We start from the raw sequence: 20,281 nt of genomic DNA, 5'->3' as shown, positions 1-20,281 counted from the left end.
TCTTAGAATACGAAGTGGCTTCCAAACTCATGGTCTGGATAGCAATTTATAGCCATACCAAGGAAGTTAATTACATTGCATTTAACTATCTTATTAGCTTATGCAGTAAGATTGATTTGATAGGATACAATTTAATTGATTTCTCTCTCTCTCTCGTGCTCTCTCTCTCTCTCTCTCTCTCTCTCTCCATACCCCATCCCTCTCTCTCTTTTTCTCTCCCTCCCCACTCTTTCTCTCTCCCTAATCCCTTTATCTCCTTTACTTTATATTGTTGTATTGTAATTAGGTCTGTCATGTAGTGGTCTCCATTTGGATGAACATTAGACCTAAGAATCCCAAGGTCCACATTTTTAGCTCGAGAGGTCCTATGCTTTCCTTGATAGACTTAGCATTTGACTTAGTTTACAAAACCCAATGTGCATCATCCCTCCACCACACTCCTCTTGTGGTGGGCTTTGGGAAATCATCTCTCTCTCTCTCTCTCTCTCTCTCTCTCTCTCTCTCTCTCTCTCTCTCTCTCTCTCTCTCTCTCTCTCTCTCTCTCTCTCTCTCTCTCTCTCTCTCTCTCTCTCTCCCCTCCTGCTCCTTCCCCCTCTCCCTCTCCATGCCCCTCTCCCTCCCTCTCCCTCCCTTTTCCTTCACATTTTATTTACTAAAAATAGCATGTATGGGGTACTAAGCCTATTAGTTCGCTTCCCTTCCATAACATTTTTAAGCCCTAGGAGCATGTTCACGGTATTTATGAGTTCTAAGCATGGATAGGGTTCCAAAAAATATTGTTCGGCTTCCAAACATTTTAGGGACTAACAACGTGTACGCTGTTAGTAATAGACCGCATATGTAGTACTTAGACATATTTTTAGTTCTCTAAGAGCCTCAACGGACTCAAAAGAAGTTTTTGAGGTCATTGAAGGCTCCAGTGCAACTGTGTTTGCACTTATGTCACTATTTTATACATAGAAATAAGTGATTTTTTAATTTTTTTGCATGATTTCAAATGATTGAATTGTTGTTCTTGTTAGTTTTGTCAATATTATTGTGATCGTTTAATAGTTTTAATTCAAAAAATTACTTTTATTTACATATATATGTAATGTGATTCTATTTAGACAATCGATATCAACCATGGGAAAGAACAAGTGAGGAATGATAGAACAATGAGAGGTTGAAAAGGAAAGACAAAGGGAGCGTATGAGTAAATTACGTGACATAAGAACAATGGGACAAGAAGGCATTTCATCCTCAACATCTCAATTCGATTTACCGAAAGAACATAATTCACCTAATGCAATTGAAGAAGATGCAATTGATTTACCATATGAACCTAATGTAATTGAAGAAGAGACATCATTGAGTACTCAGTTAAATGATGAACATACACCTCCACACAATGCACACAATGCACCGATGTTAACACCTCCTATAATCATTTGTAGGAAACCAAAGTATCTAATTGGCATTGATGAGAGTATATTGAAGCCAATGCCTAATAAAATGAATGAACGAACTTGTAGGAGAATTGTTAAAATAATATGGAAAAACTATTTTGAAAACTTAAATCAAACCGGAATATATCAATTAATTGTTCAAATGATTAAATATTTGAATTTTAGAGAGACAATGAAAATTCTAGGCCTAAGATCATCTAAAAGTAGCAGCGAAAGAACTATTATGAGAAATCTATTTGATGCATATCAAGCTATTGGTTCAAAATCACATACTAAAGATTCTAATGCTACTCGATGTGTCACTACATCGACCATAATGAGCAAGAAAATAAAAGAAGATCATTTGATAACCAAAACAACTAAGTTGTTAAATGTTAGTAGAACAACATTAAGTAAAGCATTATAAAAGGCAGGAAAAAATAGAGGAACCTAACTATAACTCTCTTTGGGCATTCTCGCGTAGACTACCATGCAAAGACAAGGTTGTTGTTGATGCACTAAGAGAATTCATTGAAAATTTTTGGCATGACAACACAAGAATTTTGCCCAACAAAAAAGATGTTGTTAGAAGGCACATCGGGTCTAGAAATTATGAGCCACATGCCAAACACTATTTGGATACGACTCAAACAAAATTTAATGAAAGATTCCTTCAAAATTTTCCTCAAATAAGAATTAGTCAAATATTTTTTGCAATGGCAAAACCCTTTTAAGTTAAGACTAATCATGTATACGTCACGTGTTGTTCTATGATGCATATTGAATTTTCCATGCACTACGATATTTTTTGTCATATTTGTTCTACTTTGCACACTACCGATGTTTTGCGGGAATGCAATATACAAGCACCTTCTAAGTCATCAAGAGAATTTATTTCAAGTGTCCTATGATATACATGATGGTTGAAGGTTATTGTTCTATATGTGGTGGTTTGCAACGTTTACCAAGATGTGTACATTTGGAAAGCACACATGAAATTGGTGCAAAACTAGTTTCTTTTGGAAAATACAAGACAGTCACATATGGAGTCAAAGATGGAAAAGATTTGAAGAGATGTGAGTTAGTGAAAAAATGATATATGTGTAGCCAAATTTATGAAAATTTTTCAAGAGAAACTAGTTTATGAGTACATAATGCATACACATAGAGCTCACTCGTAATTTATACAAGACAGATGGTATGTTTTTTCTCTTCATGCGTGTATTTTATGTGGGAATAATGTGAAGCACAAGAGTGGACTGACAAATGGTCTTGTAGACCGTTAGTTTCCATTGATACATATCAAATTCTCAAAGCACTACAATTGAGCCAGATGGAGACATCAGTGGATCTTGACGATGTATCTAATCTAGTGGATTGAGGTGATGTTTTGAGTTAAGTTTTTTGCAAGTATTCTCTTTGGTTCATTTTATTGTACATCACAGTTTACCTTGGTATTAATGATCACTTTATAAAATGGAGGTCATGTGTATGTTGTTGTTGCAGAAGAGAACAATGAAGAAGGAATGAATTACTTTTTGTGTCGCTATGTTGAGCCTAAAATAAAATTGGCAACTACAATCATTGATGGAGATGGTATTGAGTACCCAATAGCGTCTGTTGTCTTGACAGGAACATGTCTTAGGAGATAACCCCTCAAGAATTCCAAAGTTTGGTTGTTAGAGGACTTTGAAACACACATACATATTCTTCATTTCTCTAACCTTGTTGTTGCAACAAATATTCATTTGATGAGGTATCGTGGTAGACCTCGTAACAAGTGTTAGGAACAAGAAGGACAACTGAGAGGGGGGGAGGGTCAATCAGTTGTCAATGAATTTCAACCTAATCATAACTTAATTCAACTTAATACTTAATACTGGTAAACCAAACTTAATGGCAGTTAACAAATTAGCAGTTAATATCAATACTAGTGAAACTTAATGCATGAAACAAAAAGAGAAACAACATCCACAAAACATAACACATATATTTTTGACGTGGAAACCCTGTAAGGGGAAAAACCACTATGGGAAACCTTACCCACAATCTGACGATACTACTACAGATAGTATGTGTATATAAATGGGATCTTCACATGCAGAAAGGCCAACCGCCTAGAGCACACTTCTCAAATGGGAGTCACAATGACTACAATAGGATGGTTAAATCCTAGAATAATGTACTACTCAAAATAGCATCTCCAATGCTGGATTTAGTACTGGTTAAGCTCTGATAAACACCTTCAAACCTTTCTTGAACCTTCTCTATGGTCTTCTCATATGATCTTCAATATTTGCAGATACCATGTTACAATACCATACCATAACCACACACTTGCACACTTCATCTCACAAATGGGATCTTACATTTATACAAAACCTAAGACCAAATGTGTAGGTCAGCTTACTAAGAATATTACAATTAAATCAATTAAAAATAAGTCTTGATGTGATACAACATGTCGCTCAATAAATTTATAACAATATCCAATCAATAAATCATCTCCATAATGTGTCATGCTGATCTGGAGTAGATAAGGTATACCAGTCGATAACCTAGACCAATCTAGTGGTAGCAGCAAATATGTCAATCCAATTATACAAATAACCAAAACACCAAAATGAAGTATCCAAACAATGTCTTTGACATAATCAAGTGATTCCCATATGATAACAAATCATCATCAGTGTTGGTGAATCATATAACCTATCGATGAGCATATACCGGTGACTGTGCATAAGAAACTGACCTTATCGGTGAACAAAATGTGTCGGTTCAAACCTAAACCAATATAACCATAGTGCCAAATCAACAATGTAGATCTCCAAAAGGATAAGTGTTGACATTAATGACAAAACCAATGCTACACATCCATAATACCAACAATATTCCCATTTCGCATTGAGGGAAACACTAGATGGAAAAACATCTAAGTGCCAAAATAGAATGTCAAAAACCAAAAACCAACAATCTCCAGAATAGATCGATACCAAAAATCAAAACCAAAATACAAAGGGTATGGGTAAGTGCACAAAGATGGTGGTCAAAAAAGGGGGTATAAGTGGAAACTTCTTTTCTGAAATTAGGTGAACTTGAACTTGGAGGAAAAATTTGAAAGTCATCCACTCAAGATATGAAGATAATCAAAGAACAAATATTGTAGTACTCTAAATATAGTTTCCAAAATACTAAACTTTTTCAAAATTGGATAATATTAAGGGGGTCAAATCCTTCACACACAAAAAACTGACCTGGATTTTTTTTGAAAAACATAACAGTGTCTGACGTGCGCATCAAAAAAGTCATAGTTAGATTTAGTATTTTGACAAATACTTTGGCAGAAAGATAGTTAAGAGTGACCAATAGAAGATGTTTATTTTTTTGTAATTTTTTGTTGAGTTTTTTTTTTTTATGATTTTTCCAATCGAGCATATCCTGAAATTTAGGTACCTGTTAATGCGTGAGGCATAAGTTGCACTAAACAAATCGAAAATACAATTTTATTTTTGTAAAATTGTAAATAATCAAGTTCGATACAATATTATATAAACTTTTTAAAATTTGGATAAGTATATCAAAAGTTATTCAAAAAATGGTGCACCTATGTGTGTGAGAACTATGGAGACACTGGTAAAAGAAATTCAATAATAATATGTTATTGTTGTTCAAATTGAAAAAAAATTATATGGTTAGAAAGCTCAGAAGATGGGTGAAAATATGGTGGCAATTTTAGAAATACCCACTTGATGAAGTACAAACCTGATGGTGACAAAGTCGATAAACCAAGTTGATAAAATAAGACATGTCAAAAATGAGAGAAATGGACGGAAATCAAACTTCCAAACCATAGCTTTGTCATCTAGGCCTATTTCCAGGCCTAAACATTCAAAAGCGTGTACGGGGGACTTATGGTTTAAAAAGTGCGCATGTGGTACTTATGGTTTAAAAAGTGCGCAGGGGATACTTATGGTGTAAGTAGTGTGTACATGCTCATTTTCCTATAAACAACTCATACACACTCTTTTTACTATAAACAGCGCATGCGCGCTATCGTATAATATGATATTCTATATATAATATGTATTTACATATAATATATGTAATATATAATATGTATATATATGTTTAATATATAATATATTAAACATATATATACACATGTAAGTGTATTGCCTCCCCCTCTCAAATGCATACAAGGTGCCTCTCTCTCTCTCTCTCTCTCTCTCTCTCTCTCTCTCTCCCTTTCTCCCTTCCTCCATATCCCATCCCTCCCTCTCTCCCTTATCCTTTCCTCCATACCCCATCCCTCTTTCTCTTCTCTCCCTCCCTCCCTCCATACCCTACTACAACTGTGTCTGCACTTCTATAGAAGTAAGTGAATTTATTTCTTGTCTACAACTTCCTCTTTGATTTTTATCATGTATGCTCTCCTAATAAAATTGACTGATGGATTTGTGTGTGTATATTGAATAGGAGGAATAGGGTTTGAAATTGTACCATGGGTGTATTACCATGACAAACAAGGAAACTTGCAGCAATATTCGTCTCAAATATGTTTTTAATGAGCAGAGAATATGTGGAAAATAGTGTCAACAAAGCAACATGATGAGTTAGAGTACCTGCAATATGTTTTTTAAAAGGAAACAACAGGTAGGAAGAGAAAGAGGGAGAGTAACACAGATGATGTCTTGTAGAATGATAGTGGTGGGTATGCGAGAGTTCCCATGTTGTTACACAATGCCTGTCACCTAAAAAAAATAAAGTTTTTTGTATGCATGGCAGTGGTAGTATATGATGATGATCACTTGTTAAACAGCTTGGAACGATAAATACCCATGAAAGAAATCAAGTGTGTAATTCCTATAGTCACAATCGAGATCAGTCTTATAACCTTGCAAATTTAATAGCATCATATGTTTTAGAACTTAGGTAGTACTCTTAGGGTTAGGTCAAGCTCTTACACTTCCTTTTTAGTGAAGCCTCATTGTTTGTTCACTTGGAGTCTCGATGACTGATGGATTTGTGTGTGTATATTTAATAGGAGGAATAGGGTTTGAAATTGAACCACTGGTGTATTACTGTGACAAACAAGGAAACTTGCAGCAATATTCTTCTCAAATATGTTTTTAATGAGCAGAGCAGATGTGGAAAATAGTGTCAACAAAGCAACATGATGAGTCAGACTACTTGTACTATGTTTTTAAGAAGGAAACAACAGGTAGGAAGAGAAAGAGGGAGAGTAACACAGATGATGTCCTGTAGAATGATAGTGGTGGGTATAAGAGAGTTCCCATGTTGTTACACAATGCTTGTCACCTAAAGAAATTAAAGTTTGTTGGATGCATGGCATTGGTAGTATATGATGATCATCACTTTTCAAACAGCTTGGAATGGTACATACCCATGAAAGAAATCAAGTGTGTAATTCCTATAGTCACAATTGAGATCAGTCTTATAACCTTGCAAATTTAATAGCATCATATGTTTTAGAGCTTAGGTAGTACTCTTAGGGTTAGGTCAAGCTCTTACACTTCCTTTTTAGTGAAGCCTCATTGTTTGTTCGCTTGGAGTCTCGATGACTGATGGATTTGTGTGTGTATATTTAATAGGAGGAATAGGGTTTGAAATTGAACCACTGGTGTATTATTGTGACAAACAAGGAAACTTGCAGCAATATTCTTCTCAAATATGTTTTTAATGAGCAGAGCAGATGTGGAAAATAGTGTCAACAAAGCAACATGATGAGTCAGACTACTTGCAATATGTTTTTAAGAAGGAAACAATAGGTAGGAAGAGAAAGAGGGAGAGTAACACAGATGATGTCCTATAGAATGATAGTGGTGGGTATAAGAGAGTTCCCATGTTGTTACACAACGCTTGTCACCTAAAGAAATTAAAGTTTGTTGGATGCATGGCATTGGTAGTATATGATGATCATCACTTCTCAAATAGCTTGGAATGGTACATACCCATGAAAGAAATCAAGTGTCTAATTCCTATAGTCACAATTGAGATCAGTCTTATAACCTTGCAAATTTAATAGCATCACATGTTTTAGAACTTAGGTAGTACTCTTAGGGTTAGGTCAAACTCTTACACTTGCTTTTTAGCGAAGCCTCGTTGTTTGTTTGCTTGGAGTCTCGTTGTATGATGTTCAATTCATAACTTTAAATTTAATATATAATTTTATTAGCCCACCATATGACCCCTTAGATGTCATTAGAGGTCGTATTGTTTCCTAAGAGGTCATATGGTGTCTTGTGACCTCTTAAGACCCCTCAGGACACCAATGACCCAAAACAACACCATATGGTTTTCTAAAGGGTCCTATGGTGTTCTATGACCCCTTAGGACACCATTTGGTGTTGTTATAGGTCCTATGGTGTTCTAAGGGATAATATATTGTTGTATGACCCCTTAGGACACCCTACGACCCCTTAGATATTGTTAGGGGTCATATTGTGTTCTAAGGGTCATATTGTGTCCTGGATTCGATATCGCTTCCTCTCCCTCCCTCCTCCCTCCTCCCTCCTTCTTCTCTCCCTATCTCCCTCTCCCTCTCTCTCTCTCCCCTTCTCCCTTCCTCCATACCCCATCCCTCTCTCTCTCTCGCTCTCTCCTTCTCCCTTCATCCATACCCCATCCCTCTTTCTCTTCTTCTCTCCCTCCCTCTTTCTCTTCTTCTGTAATTCCTATAGTCACAATCAAGATCTATCATATGGTGTCCTGTGTCCTTTCTCTCTCCCTCTCCCTCCTTCCCTCCCCCCTCTTCTCTCCCTCTCTCCCTCCCTCTACCTCTCTCCCTCTCTCTACCTTCCCTCCCCCTGTCTCTCTCACTCTCTCTCCCTCTCCCTCCTTCCCTCTCTCTCCCTCTCCCTCCTTCCCTCCTCCCTCTTCTCTCTCTCTCTCCCTCCCTCCCTCTCTCTCTCTCCCTCTCTCTACCTTCCCTCCCCCCTCTCTCTATGTCCCTCTTTCTCCCTCTCCCTCCTTCCCTCTCTTTCTCCCTCTCCCTCTCTCTCTCTCTCCCTCCCCCCTCTTATTTTCACTGTCCTACCATAACTTAGTTCATTGCACTAAAACTATTTCTACTACCAATAGCACGTACAGGGTACTAAAACTATTAGTTCACTATCCTGCCATAAGTTTTTTAAGGAAAAGGAGTGTGTACATGATACTTATTACTTGTAAGCACGTATGGGGTACAAAGCCCATTATTCCTTAACCTGCGATAACATTTTTTAGGCTTAGGAGCACGTACGTGCTACTTATGAGTCCAGAATGGGAAAAAAGAATACCGTTGGGCTTGTCAACATTTTATGGACTAATAGCACGTACGCGGTTCATAGACATAGTTTTAGTTTCCCAAGAAACTCAACGGCCTTAAAAGAAGTTTTTGAGGTTGTTGAAGGCCCCACTGGAACTGTGTCTACACTTCTATCATTGTTTTAAACATAGAAGTAAGTGAATTTTTTATTTTTGCATGATTTCAAATGATTGAATTGTTGTTCTTATTAGTTTTTGTCAATAGTATTGTGATTGTTTAATAGTTTGATTCCAAAAAATTGTGATAAGATGCATATTTATGGTTATTTGTTTGTTTATGAACTTTTATTTACATATATATGTAATATGATTCTATTTAGGACAACCGATATCAACCATGGCAAAGAACAAGCGAGGAATGATGGAACAATGAGAGGCTCAAAAGGAAAGACAAAGGCAGCATATGAATAAATTGCATGACATAAGATCAATGGGAGAAGAAGGTATGTCATCCTCAACATCTCAATTCTATTTAACAAACAAATATAATGCACGTAATGCAATTGAAGAAGAGACATTTGATTTACCGTTTGAACCTAATGCAATTTAAGAAGATACCACATTGAATAATCAATTAAATGATGAACATATTACACCTTCTCTACTTGATGAATTGAATGTACATAATGCACCGATGTTAACACCTCCTATAATCATTCATAGGAAACCAAAGTATCTAATTGACATTGATGAGAATATATTGAAGCCAATGCCCAGTAAAATGAATGAACGAACTTGTAGGAGAATGGTTAAAAGAATATGGAAAAACTATTTAAAAACTTAAATCAAACGACAAGATGTCAATTAATTGTTCAAATGATTAAAAATTTGAATTTTAGAGAGACAATGAAAATTCTAGGCCTAAGATCATCTGAAAGTAACAGTGAAAGAACTATTGTGAGAAATCTATTTGATGCATATCAAGCTATTGGTTCAAAATCATGTACTAAAGATTCTAATGCTACTCGACGTGTCATTACATCAACCATAATGAGCAAGAAAATAAAAAAAGATCGTTTGATAAGAAAAACAAGTAAGTCATTAAATGTTAGTAGAACAACATTAAGTAAAGCATTAAAGCGGTGGGAAAAAATAGAGGAACCTAACAATAATTCTCTTTGGGCATTCTCAGGTAGACTACCATGCAAAGACAAGGTTGTTGTTGATGCAATAAAAATATTAATTGAAAATTTTTGGCATGACAACACTAGAGTTTCACCCAACAAAAGAGATGCTATTAGAAGGAAAATTGGGTCTACAAATCGTGAGCCACATGAGACCCACTATTTGGATATGACTCAAACTAAATTTTATGAAAGATTCCTTCAAAAGTTTCCTCAAATAAGAATTTCTCAAAAAAAATTTGAAATGGAAAAACCTTTTTATATTAAGATTAATCATGTATGCACCACATGTCGTTGTACGATGCATATTGAATTTTCTATTCATTATGATATTTTCCATCATATTTGTTCTACTTTGCACACTAATGATGTTTTGCAAGAATGTAATATACAAACACCTCCTAAGTCGGTAAGAGAATTTAGTTTAAGTGTGCTATGTAATATACATGATGGTTGCATTTATTATAAGATGCCTTGTTTTGAAGGTTCTTGTGCTGTATGTGGTGGTTTGCAATGTTTACCAAGATGCGTACATTTGGAGAGCACACATGAAATTGGAATGAAACTAGTTTCTTTTAGAAAATACAAGACAGTCACATATGGAGTTAAAGATGGAAAAGATTTGAAGAGATGCGAGCTAGTGAAAAATGATATATGTGTAGCTTAATTTATGAAAATGTTTCAAGAGAAACTAGTTTATGAGTACATAATGCATACACATAGAGCTCGATGGTTAGATGAGCAATTCAAGTTATCTAAGGACACATTTCCTCTTGGCACCATTGTCTCTATCATTGATTTTGCTGAAAATTATACAGTACAACCTCAAAATGAAGTGCAATCCATGTATTATCTCTCTCCACAAGTTTCTACCTGAAAAATTTCCTTGTGTCGACCTGTGACAAAAATCAATCAATTAACCCTAATTGACAAGTATATAAGTCGCATTTGCCCTCCCATTTGAATAAGTTGGATAAAGTAGAAGTTGGATAAGTGGGAATACATGAGATCACATTTTATCACTCAAGAGAATTTAAGCATTCAAGTATTCATTTCCAGCATTGAGCATTCTCTAGTCTCCCTTGAAGGCTAGGTGTTGCATTCAAGTCAAGGATTCAACCATTGAAGCAGACATCCCTTTCAACATTCAATTCAATAGAAGAAAATCTACCTACATTCTATCTACAACCTCCCTTGAGGTGAATTACATTTCAGTCTTTCATTTACATTTACTTGCAAGTACATTCTTTCATCATTTGGTTAATTTCAAAACTGGGGTTTGACCTGAAGGAAAACCCCCAATCCCAACTCCTTTTCCTCTCTTTTATATGTGTAGGTTACAGGTGCGCAACTATGTTTGCAGATTTAGACTCCATTTATGATGGTAGAAAAACCCTTTTCGTTTCATAGATTTTTGGGAGGACCGTGTGCACTGTCAGCACAATCTCGATAACTTTTCCTCCAATTCGTAGGGCAGCTAGATCCAGGTGCACAAATTCATCTCACACTTCTCTCTCGAGTTATAATCAGTTCTTTGCTACTTTTACACTTAGTCTTACAACACATAATTCAATCATTTTCCTTTCTAAAAGAGGGGTTATCTTTTCATTTCTATCTCATTATCAGTGTATTTAGTATTCAATCTCTTCCCTAAGATATTGGATCTATTGAATTTCCCCCTCTTTTAAATGTAATGTGGATAAAGTGTGTGAAGGGAAATCTACAGTGAAACTTTCATCTCTCCTCAGAGGGAAGAAAAGATTTCCTCTTGATCTCTCCATCATTCACTTTTTCCACCTTTACAGTATCCTATTCAAAATCCAAATTTAACGCTCAAATAAAAGAAAACTATTTAGAAAAAAATAATGAAAAAATAAAGCTCTTAATTTGGGTGAGACCCTTAGGTGGATAAGATGAGAACAAGTGTCCTCATTTATTTGGTGGATGGAGAAGGTACATGGATTGATAGTAAATTAATGGGGGAGATAAACATTTAGAAAGTGGATGGATGAGATAGAAAAGGGATATTTTTTAGTACTCTTGAGGCATGAGAAATTCCTTTGACTGATGTGATATGGTACCAAGGACATGCCATATGTATAAAGGTTTATATCTTATATATACAAAGGACTGATTCTTGTGTTGACAAATTGTGAATATTTAACTTGTAGTTTGAATGTGTAATAGGAAGATTAAGGCATTAATGGACATGTTAATAACTATATAATGACAAGTGAATAACATAGATAATTAAATAAATACTTTTTTTTTAACTTTTTTTTAATAAGGATGTGAGACCAAGTAAATAAATATTTAAATTTATTTACCTAAGGTACATTAAACAATAAGATTGATTAATGATTTGAGGATAGAAATAGAATGCAGGTGATTATTGATGAAAAGTGACTTGATTAATTAATTAATTAAAAAAAATTAATTAATAAGGGGATGCAACTTAAAAAACTAAATTTTGGATAAGCGAAGATTTATTTAATCAGTTATAGAGGAAATGGTTGGCTTGTTAGGCTAACTAATGATATCTATATTTTAGGGCCTATATTTTGACTCTATTTGAAGTGATGTTATAAAGTAGAATTAGTTAGAATAAGATTTAATTTTGTTGGATGGGAAGAAAATATATACCATTAATTCATAGGGGTAGTGGCTAGGAGGAAGGATAATGTGTATGATGATGCCCCTTGAGAGGAAAAGTGAGTTATGATAGAGGTGTACTCTCAAAATGGATAAGAATATCTGAGGTCATAAGAAAGAATAGGTTAGGGGATAAGATATGGAAGGATGAAGGGATAATGCATTGGAGGATGAAATATGTATTAATTTTGTTTAGAATTAAGTATTTGTTATTTGATATAGCATAAGATGTTATGCACCAAGGTATAAGAAACTAGTGCCATGATGTCACATGCAACCCTATGTTGTATAGCATGCTAAAAATATCAAAGACCCTGATAACATTCAGGTACGTAAGTTACAAGGACCAATATAAATATAAACAAATAATCATACACAAAAATCAGTAAGAATGCTTGTATAAAGTGGTATAATGACATAGTAAGAATGTTTGTATCTAGATAGGTCTACACCCATTCACTCTAGCATTGAGATCCTCTTCAAGCAACAGAGACCTATACACACATTACACTAGTTGTGTGATTCACTCTTACTTGTATCCTATTAAGAATATACATAGAAGAATGCATAGATTATTCCTAATATATATTATGTAGGTTATCATCTTTTAGAATAGCTTGAGATACATTTCAACAATATTCATATTCTTTCTCTCAACAACTCCATTCTATTGAGAAAACCTAGGAGCAGATAATTATCTTCTAATACCATGTTCTTAAAAAAATCTAACAAATTCATTTGATTTAAATTATCCTCCTCTGTAAGACCCAAATTTTTTTATTTTAGCAACTACTTTATTCTCAATGACAAATTCAAATATCTTAAAAATATCAAATGCTTCAAACTTATTTCTTAACAATGTAATCCATGTTATTATAGAATAATCATCAATAAGAAACATAAAATACCTTTCACCATTTAGGCCTCTTGTCCTTGTAGATTCACATAGGTCTATATGGATCAACTCCAAGTACCTTGTATTAGAATATTCCTTGTTCTTGAATTTGTTCTTTGTCTGCTTTCCCATCTAGCATCCCTTGCATATTGTATCTATCACAACATGAGTTAAACTGATATTCACCATGTTGTCAAAGTTAATATTTCTTAATCATTTTTCACATACCCAACATTCATTTATCTATGCTAGCAAACAATTACCTCCTATGTTTTCCTTCACATAGTAGACATTCCCATTTGTTCTTATGTCTTCTACAACTAATCGTTTGAAACCTCCTTTTTTGGTCTCACATTCAAACCCATGAAATATGAGCTTATAGCCTTTACTACAAATCTAACTCATTATCAAGAAATGATGTCTCAAACCTCTAATGTAGTAAACATCATTAGTCTTATACTTACCATGAATAGTTATTGTTCCTTTAGTACATATAGATTTTTCTTCCTCACTAGAAAACATTATTGATCTACCATCATACTTTTCAAAGTATATGAACTTCTTCACACCTATCATATGACATTATCATCCAAAATTAATTATCCAACCTTTAGGTTCCACTTTTGCAAGTAGAATTGTCTTCTTAGTCATTGATCTTTCACTATTATTCTTATCATATGGAGTATTAGTCCTTTCACTATCATTTTCGTCTATGGTTATAAACAATAATTATTTATTTGATTCATAACCATCTTCATCTTCAGAGGAATAGGTCTTTGTCGATTAATAACCCCTTTTATACTTATCTCTATAATCTACAATTTTATTTCAATAATCTCTCCTATAATTATCTCTTCTCTAGTTATCATCATCTAACTACTTATAGTTATCCTCCTTGAAACTGCATCTAGAAGCATAATGACCTATTCTTCCACAACTAAAATATTTAAAGGGAAGCATACCTTTATATTTCCTAGATCCTTTCTTTAGTCTTCTTAGAATGTTTTCTTCCACAGCATCCATGAAATTGACATTACTTGATTTAGGTTCATCTTCATTCTTCTTGGTAACGTCAAATGTTTCTTCCTTCTTCTCATTGTGTTGTTCACTAAATTCTGCAATCTAAAAGGTAAAAAGGGATCTATAGAGCTTATCCAAGGTATATTTTCTCATATCATAACTTTCTTCAGTGTCAAAATTCTTAGGCTTATAGAGTTTAAAAATTGTTCTTATTGCATTGGCAACCTCATTCACTCATTCCATATAACTTTCAATGTTCTCATCTTCAGGAATCCTTGGTGTCTCAAATCTGTGTTTTGGATTCCACAATTTTACTTGCTTGGTCTATTCATCCGCTTCATAAATGTTGCTTAATTTTTTCCAAATTTGTTATTTAATTGTGAATCTATTTATCTTAAAAAATTTGGAGTCACTCAAACCACTAACAAGCATATTTACTATGTTGGCATTATTTTCATTATTCTTGATCTCATTCAAAGTAATAGGGCTAGCTTGTGGAGCTATATATATAATCTTGATAATGTCAATAATATACCAAGTGGTAGAGTTTTCAAATGATATTACATTCACAACTTCCAAGAAGAGTAATTTGTGCCATCAAACCTTGGTGCCTTCAAATAGACTTCTTGCACCATCCTAAACCTTCCTCAAGTAGTTAAGCTTATCTCATATGAACCTTCCTTTGATACCAATTGTTGAGTGCACCATAGGTTTGAGAAGGGAAAGATGAACCCGTTTAGGCCTAAAAACAACTTACTTATGATCTTGTAAACTTCAAACCACAATAAAATTACCTCTAAAAAATATGAAACATGAAATCATAAAGCATAATAGATAAGAGAACACCAAATTTACGTGAAAAATCCAAGAGGGAAAAACCAAGCTGAGAATCACACTCACAATGTGAATAATTGATTAAAATATTTTAGGCTCAAGGAAGAGGATTTCATTGAACTTTATTCAACTTTCAAACCTAAGATGCACAACCTTAGAACAAGAGTCAAAGGACTTATAATACTAAGATAGGGCAAGATACAAAGAACTTCATAGGATACCAAAGGAATCACTATCTTTCATCAAGTATATGGAATAATGTATCTTAACACAAACAAGATCTCCTAATCATGAAATTATCCTTGAACCACCATCTCAAGTGAACAATATAATGGAAGATACCTCTAACTTGATACACTATCACAATATATTGTCACGACAAAGATATGATCATCAAAACTCATCACAAACTAAAATTCGTACTTCTATTTCTTTCACATCATTTACATACAATTAAAAAAAAATTGCACTACAAATCACACATACACAATTACATTTATACAACAATATTCATTAAAACCCTCATCTAGGTTTTCTATATACAAAATATACATGAAATACATGAATTCGGCCACCTAGACCAAAAATACACAATATTGTCCTCTCTAGGAGATAAAAGGGACCCAAATACTACACAACACATATTCCAAAGTCTATTCCAATAAACTACACATGATAGAATATCCACTAAAGTTTACATCAAACATAGAATATAGAAAAATAATGAAACATGTTAACTAGTCAACTCAAAAAAATCAAAGTAAAACTATCAATAAAAATCTACACACACCATGGTGAGACCCATATCAACATTCTAAATCAACTTCCAATGCATATCTAGAATTAAAAATTATGATCTAAATAAGATACATCAGCTAAGTCAGTTGAGACCACCACAATTGATAGCACAAGACATAGAACAACATAAATTCATTTACTAATCAAACCTCCACTAGAAATATGAACTAGAACACTACACGAATTATATAAATATATCCTCCAAGACACAACTCTTGAATCAATATATCCAAGTAATGTAGAGAATTCTTTGGACCAAACCTGATAGACAACCTCATTGTTAGCAAACCACCACAACCAACAACATCATCTAAAAAATTTAAGAGCTTTAAAATATGATAGTACAACAACTATAGAAGATAGATTTTATATCAAAAACCATAGGCCATGAACATCAAGAATTGGACAAATGCAAATCATTCTTCTAGAAATACATTTAAATAATCTTTCCTAATTATTGAAACACCCACTACACTATCCTTTTAGAAACACCTCACACTTACTCAACATCACCACTAGACAACATAGCAACATCTGAACACTTATTTTTAGATCACCTAAAACATTTACACTACACATAGGGACATCAATCATAATACTAGAATGGTTGACATTAATGACAACATAAGAAACACAACTAAAGTTTCCATTTGTAACTATGTTGATTGATTCCTTTTTGTTGATGTTTTTGATAGTATTCTTGTGCTTTTGAAAATAGTGGAAGAGTTAGAATAAAGTGTACATACAAAATATTTATCAACTTTGTCAACTTTAGTTTCTTAATCGCTCAAAGATTACATAGGTTGTAAATGCTATTATTTTTGGAACATGAACTTTTCTAGGATAACTCACTTTCTCATGCATGTTCTTCTTTATAGTAGATGAGGTTTAATATTGACTTCAAGGGTTATTTAGATTTGAAAAATCTTAAAATGTTCCTTTGCGATTATGTCAAAGTTTCTCAAGGAACCACAAGGAATTGAATATAACTACTCAAGGGTATGTTCCTTGACTAAAATTGGGAAATTATTACAAATAATATAGCATGTTATAGATCCAATAATAGGTGTAAGGATCATAACATGTGTATATGTGGGTTGTAGGATATTATATTGTACTATAAAGAGGGATATGAGGATATTTAAAATTTAGTGGAAATTTTTGGGGTAATATCTAATGGGAAGAGGGTTTATGGTGGAGGGCCATAATCACCTCACAAGCTCTAGTATGTGAAGTATCAAGCTTTTATTCATTTACTATAAATTATGAAACATAAAAGAAAAAAAAGAGTTACTTGTAACTGGTGGGATTGAGAAGAACTATGAGATAATGAATAGTAATATGTTTGTTAATGAGGAAATGAAAGAGCGGGAAAATATAAAGTAGGAGAGATGGACATAGAATTAGGTAGTATAATCATATAATAGAATGATGGGAAATGATTATTTTTAGTAAATGAGAAAGAGGTTGAAGGGGTAGAGGATGAGTGGATCACAATGGTGGTAGGAGGAGTAGTAGTAATGGTCATAAAAATATTAGTATAAAAATATATGTGATTGAAGTAGTTAAGAGGTAATTATTTTCGGAGAATATATTAAGGAGTAACAAGCAAAAAAAAAAATACCTACATGATCTAGATTCTTAGGGATGCATTATGGTGACTTGGAAATACATTTTTTAGTAAGGAGCTCTTAGAGAAACCCTTGCAATGTATATGAGTGTCCTTAAATCCAAATTAAGGTAATTTATATCATAAATCTATAGCTTGGTAAACCATTTTTAATTGTAATGTCCTATTCTTCAACACAAAAAATAAAGTGTATTATTTAATAATTATTTTTATTCTTTGCATGAAACATGGATTCTCACTCTTTTTCCTAGTGTTTATACCACTACCTAATCAACTAGATGTTTTATTATTTCATAATTTTGTTCTTAAACATCTCACTATGAAGAAATATTCAAGAAGACAAATCATAGACAAATGAAATCACATACGATAAATTAAGAAAAACCAAACAATCAATTGAACATAGGATAAATTATGAATTCTCAAAATAAGGTGAGGTTTCATTTTTAACATAGATAATACAACTATCAAATTCGATAAGATGATGGCATATTTATGATAAAATATAAATTAAAAGGAATAAAATGTGTTTCATCTAAAACTGATTTATAAAAATATAGACATCATTCCTATTGTAAATTCGATTAATTGAAAAATAATGTAGATATACAATTTTATATGTTCGTAAAGTATAGCATATGTACAAAAAAACTGTAAAGGATTAAAAAAGATGATATAATTGTATGATGTCATTTGTCTATAGTAAAAAATATATACAAAACTTCTATATAGATATACAAATAAGTCATAAAATAGTCAACTCCCTTCATGGGAAGAGAAGAGATCATGAGTCATCTTTCCCTATTGATGAAATAGAGATGCAAGAAATGGTGAATTATTTCTAACACATTGAATTAACTCTCTCTCATTTTCTCTTGAGCTCAACCTAATATAATAAAAAATATATTAACAAATTAATATATTAAAAATGGTTTATAAAATTTTATATAATGAAATAATATCTTAACTCTAGTTACTAATATCTCTCAAGTGATCACCATCTCTCTTCATTCATTTAAGGGGTGAGAGCATGTAAAAAGAATCAAAAAATAATTTAAACTATAGACAAATATCATTAAAATTTTCACTAATAGAAATGAAATAAAGAAAAAAATTAAATTAAAAAACTTGCTAATCTGTCTCATATCTCTATAAAAGGCATAAAAATATAAAATTATTGTGAAAATGCTCTCATTCAATGTGCTATGAATATCGAAAAGAGTTTGAACTAATCTTATGAATGAAAAATGACACAACACTACTATATTACCAAAATCAACCTAACATTATTTTATAAGCACAACGATTAAAAATATGTCAAACTTACTTTAGTGAAGATGCATAACCACTATGGCAAACAAATCCTATTATGAAAGGCCAAATATCCACCTTTTGAACATTCAATTTTAATTTTAAGATTACAATTAATATAAAGAAAAAAATATTTTCCATGTATTATATTTACTATTTATTTACTAATCACATACTTTTGGAATTGACATGGTTATGTAATCAAGAGATAAAGGGCCCAAATGTAAGGTAAACACTCTAAACTTAAAATTTTATTACAATTGATTTAGTAATTTAATAAATTATTTTCAATTCATTCAATATTGAAGATAACGTGTCATTTGTAAAAAGTAAGTCATCCAATATGGATTTTCTATACTACTAGCTATGTACATCTCGATTATCCCTAGACCCATAATCACATAGAGACATATAGTTTTAATGGAATGCTTTAAATCACACACACTAAGCTTACACTTCTAGGCTTAAAAGTGTTAAACACTTAGAGTTGACTGACATTGCATAGGTTTAATATTGCTTAAAGCTTATGATCACACTAAGAATACACTTCTAGACTTAAAATTGTTAAACACTCAAATAGACTAACATTCTATAGATGTAATATGTTGCTTAATGTGTGGAGTATAAGGCTGACAAGTTTCAATACAAATGAGCTGAATGTCAATACCCGGAAGCCTTACCCTTAGAACTATATGCTAGTGTTGTAGTACATTGTAAACGTGTTTCAACGAGCCAGTTAATTGACTATAGGGTTTTGACCTTAATGGTCTCCTCCACAATGTAATCGATCATGACATGCTTTAAATTGATTCAAGTGTGAATCAAAATTTTGTAGAATTTAAAGTAGGTAGTAGCGAACCAACCGTTGACGGTAAATGGGATCAAATCATTTCTATATGAGACAAGCTCTCTAGAATGAGGTGTCCATCAGTAGATTTGAAGGTCCTGTCTGACAAACATAAATAACGTATAACCCGTGTTTGGAGTATTTGCGGAGCGGCCAGTATTCCCCGTGTTGAAAACTCATGCTTGAAGTATTTGCGGAGCGGCCAGTATTCCCTGTTTGAAAACTCGTGCTTAAAACTCCGTGGACGATATTGCTTAATGGCTCGAGAAGTAGCCCGTACTATTAGTCCTGTTTTATTCAGCTATTTGGAAACACAGATATACATCATTCCTCTGGTTTCTGTACAATAAAAACGCATTGGATGCATAGTTCTTGACAGCTGCTAGCTAACGGGAAGAGCAGCTAGACATCCCATCG

The sequence above is a fragment of the Cryptomeria japonica genome, chromosome 4 (assembly GCF_030272615.1).
Source record: "Cryptomeria japonica chromosome 4, Sugi_1.0, whole genome shotgun sequence".
NCBI classification, from domain to species: Eukaryota; Viridiplantae; Streptophyta; class Pinopsida; order Cupressales; family Cupressaceae; genus Cryptomeria; species Cryptomeria japonica.
The sequence above is the reverse complement of the archived record's forward strand: the minus strand, read 5'-3'. Positions refer to the sequence as shown.